This window comes from Cajanus cajan, chromosome 8 (genome assembly GCF_000230855.2).
Source record: "Cajanus cajan strain Asha chromosome 8, NIPB_CcT2T_4, whole genome shotgun sequence".
NCBI lineage: Eukaryota > Viridiplantae > Streptophyta > Magnoliopsida > Fabales > Fabaceae > Cajanus > Cajanus cajan.
This window is the reverse complement of record NC_138524.1, coordinates 28,646,147-28,650,707: the sequence shown is the minus strand read 5'-3', so window position 1 is coordinate 28,650,707 and position 4,561 is coordinate 28,646,147. Positions and strand designations below refer to the sequence as shown.

Genomic DNA, 4,561 nt, shown 5'->3' with positions numbered 1-4,561 from the left:
GATATGAAAATATTATGATGTAATTAGATAAGATTTTAAATTAATATTTTATTAATGGTTGATAATTAGAAAATAAAACAAGGATAAATATATTTTTTGAATTTTATATCTCAGATTTAAGATAAATAAATATATTAAGTTAATTAATAATTTATTAAAAATGTTAAAATTTAATTCATAAGTATGTAATAAATAAATATTTATAATTTTATAAATTATATTATCAATATAAATTATAAAAATAATATTTTAAAATATATAACTTATTATTTAAACTTTTAAATTTATATATAAATAATTTAAATTGTATTATAATATGTATTTTAAATAGAAATAAGTAGATTGTTAATTATAAAAGTAAGTATATATATAAATAAAGTTTAATTAAATATAATATAATTATTATTATTGGTAATATAATTATTATATATATTATTATATTTTTATAACAGTTCGAACACACCAGAATGAGAGGGAACTCCTTACCATTCATCAAGGTAATGGCACTAACATTCCCCTTTGGATTCATGACTGTTTGGGATGGAAGATTACCAAAACCTTGTAACTGGAGTTGATTAACTATAGTGGCCAACGGTCTAATCTAAGTCTTCAAATCTTGGCCAGTAGTAATCATATTTTGTTGAAACTACATGTTGTTGGAAACCATGTGTTGCATCATCTCTTTAAATGAAAGACAACTCTTCTGCATAGGGGGAGGAGTAGTAGGAGGAGGTTGTTGTTGTTGTTGCTTGAATGGAGGTTGGTATTTACCTGTAAGTTGGAATGGTATCTATAGTTGTTGTTGCAATTGTTGGCCCCATTTCAAGTTTGGATGATCTCTCCAACCAGGGTTGTAAGTGCGAGAGTATGGATTATAATTTTGTTGTTGATTTGGAGGTCTATATTGTTGGCTAGTGTGCATTCCAGAAACATTAGCAGCTATTTCTTATGGAGTAGAACATGCATCTGAAGGATGTTCTTTGGAACCACAAATTTCACAAAATCTTATTGGTGACTCGGTTACTACCCTTATTGTTGCTATTGGCCAATTGCTAGATGCCTCACCATGGTAGTCAGCTTATTCAACTTATTTTCCAACCTCTGATTATTTACATAAGAAACAACACCGACACTAGGACTAGAACTAGTTGCCAACTTATTTACTCCCTTAACAACTCCTTTGAATTCAAATTGTTGAGTGTTTGTTGGCATGTTTGTACTGAGTTGCCTTGCAGCAAGTAGTGTATTGTCCATTAGTGATCCTCCACTAGTTGCATCAATCATGCTCCTATCCATCAATATTAGTCCCTCATAGAAATATTGCAACAACAATTGCTCATTAATTTGGTGATGAGGATAAATGCCACACAACTTATTGAATCTCTCCCAATACTCATACAAAGTATCACCATTTTGCTACCTTATTCCACAAATCTCTTTTCTAATAGTTGTAGTTCTAGAGGTAGGGAAAATGTTTTCAAGGAATAATCTCTTCATCTCATGCAATGTAGTGATGGTTGTTGGTAAAAAGTAAAACCAATCTTTTGAAACACCATCCAAAGAGAAAGGAAATGCCTTCATTTTCACATGATCTTTTGGCACACCTTGAGGTCTCATGGTGGAACACACTACATGAAACTCTTTTAAATTCTTATGAGGATCTTCACCTACAAGTCCATGAAACTTAGGCAATAAATGGATTAGCCTAGATTTAAGATCGTAATTAACTTGATTTTCAGGATATTGGGCACACCATGGTTGATACACAATATTAGGTGTAACCAATTCCTTCAAAGACAACTCACAGTTATTATCCATATTTTCAGTTTTAGAATTTTCAGAATTACAAGAATGAAAATAAAAAATAAAAGGATCAACAAAAGTAGGACTAACAACTATAAGACTAGTAACTACATTACTACTATTCCTAACTTTTAACCTATGAAGTGTTCTTTCTATATTTAGATCTAAATCATACAAAACTCTAGAATTAGATCTAGTCATAGATCATAGAACACATAGATGGAGGACCATCCTTGGAGCTACATGTGAGATCCATCACTAGGTCCATAGCTAGGAGAATGGAAGAGGATAGGGGAGCTAACATTCCTAGAGACAAGCTCCTCATGATTATAGAGTATTGATCATTCTCCTAAGCCTTGTTAGTATATGAATTATTTTTATTCTTATTTTACCCTTGTCTTTAATTTCATATTTTACCCTTGTATTTTGGGGTACCTTAGACATAGGATTTATTTTTACTTGTATTTTCCATTTTATCCTTGTATTTTGGGGTGCCTTAGATTATAGGATTTTTATTTTGTAACTAGGGTATTTTATTAGGGTTGGAAGACTAGACCTAGATGTGTTTTTGGTTATCATTAGAGTTATTTTTGGACTTGGAAAGGCTTAGGCCCAAGAAGAGGGCACCTAGGTTGCATGGTCTTATTATGCCCCTAGTTGTAGCTTAACCAAGCCAAAGATTTCATCCTTGGCCACCAAGTAGGCATCACATTGGGGTTAATTTAGGATGCATTTGGAGTGCATTTGGTATGCATTGATCAACCATTCACTCACAAATGCAACCCTAATTCTTTCCTCCCTTCTATATATACCCTAGGCCACCCACCTTGTAAATACTTTGGATATTGATATAGAGTGAGCCCTTGAGCCTTTATATTTTTCCTCAGTCTCCCTTGGTCATTTTCGGCCACCACCATCAACTCTCCATCTTGAGTGATAAACTCTAGGAGTGGCCTTCATCTACCTTGGAGAGCCAAACCCTAGAGTGCTCTCAAACATTTCATCAAATACCTTCCTTCCATCTCCATTTTCGACCACCTTCATCATCCAAGACTAGAGCATTTGAAGATCCTTGATCCTTGGAGGCAAGGAGGCCTCCCTTTGATACTTCTTCATCCATCAATGTTAGGAGGACTTCCATCATGTGGTATCAGAGCCAAGGTTCTTCAAGGTGATTTCTAGTCTATTTGAGTCTTTCTAAAATTTCGGTCATGTCATGGTGTCTTCTTGAATGTCTTGAAGTTTTGCTAAAATAGATCATTGTCATGTTATATTCTCATGGTCTATATGTCTTGTCTTGTTTGTTGATTCATGCCATAATTATCTTGTGAATCATCTTGGTGCCTTAAGCCTCTTGGTTAGTACCTGTCCATTTTCTTTTAAGGTATGAGTGGCTGGAAAATTTTGTGCATGAGAAGAAAAATGATGAACATGTGTTTTTATTTTATAATCATTTAAGTTTTGTCACAAGAGTATTGTTCTTCATAATTTTTCTTGAAAGAAAATTCCAAGTATTCATGCCTATACGTTTTTGTGATCAAAATATGAAATGCATGCTATATGTTTGATGAATTGGCCGTGGGATTTAGTGTGCTTTAGAGAGTCATTCATGCATTCTACTTAGTTCTAGCATGTTCTATGTCACTTAAATCATCCGTGTGTGACTAGTACCTTTACACATATTGTTAAAATTTTGGCCAACTTGTGAGCATTTCCATTTGCACTTAATTTGATCATGTTTTGCTTGAAATTTGAGGTTGAAATTTGGTTTTTACATGCTTCAATTTCTGCCGTACATTTTTGCACATTTAAGCCATCATAAACTAGTTAAAGGGTACTCCAAAATTTGCTAACTAAATTTAACAAACACAAGTGTAAAACCCAAGTAAAGGAAAAAGATCCAATTTAAAAAAAAAGGAATGTGGCTGGACCTTGGACATTAAAAAAAAAAGTCGTGCCAAAAACAAGTGAAAAAGACATTACAAACAAAAGGGAACCTTTGCTAGACTTGTGAACAATTTTTTCCTACCTTAGCAATTGGAGTTATTCTTTGGACACTTGGACTATGATTTGGTGGTTGAATGAGACCTTTAATTTCATCATATTAAGTGAAACTTTTTAACAAACACTTGTCATTCAATTCTAGCACCATTTGTGACACCCTTACTACCCCAACACATATATTGTAATAATATAAATAAGCTAAGGAAATAAAATTTTCCACATAGGTAAAAGGGTTCACATAAAAACCTTTAGAAACATTCTTCAATATCTAAAATAGTCTGAAAATGAAAGTTGGAAAATAAAACATAAGAGGTTACAAAATGTTTTCAAATTAATAGGTTCAACTCTATATACAAATACAAGTTATACGGTGAGAAAAGAAAACATCTATATATATAGCACATAAGAAAACACAACATATTATCTCATTATAGCTTAATATTCATAAATATTTCAACATGTCATATTTCAATCAATCATGCATCGTCATCACGTCATAATTCTCAATCACACCATTCATCACAAATCTTGCACTTCACACTATGCCAAGGTCACGCTACCCAATTAACAATACAAGGCTGTGCTCACCCCTGATATAACATTGTGCCAAGGTCACGATTCCCCTGTAGCATATCTAGCCCAGGGTCGTGCTCACCCCCGACATGTTATTCAAGGTCACGATACCCACGTAACAATCCAGAGCCGTGCTCACCCCTGATATAACACTGTGCCAAGGTCACGTTACCCCTAACCT

At 33.3% G+C, this 4,561-nt stretch overlaps 1 non-coding gene across 1 annotated transcript; it reads left to right on the top strand.

Annotated features, from left to right (window-relative positions):
• Nucleotides 1-1,342: 1,342 nt before the first annotated feature.
• Nucleotides 1,343-1,449, top strand: LOC114917003 (small nucleolar RNA R71). Its single transcript, XR_003805716.2, has one exon. It is a non-coding gene; the product is annotated as a small nucleolar RNA R71 (small nucleolar RNA).
• Nucleotides 1,450-4,561: the final 3,112 nt, after the last annotated feature.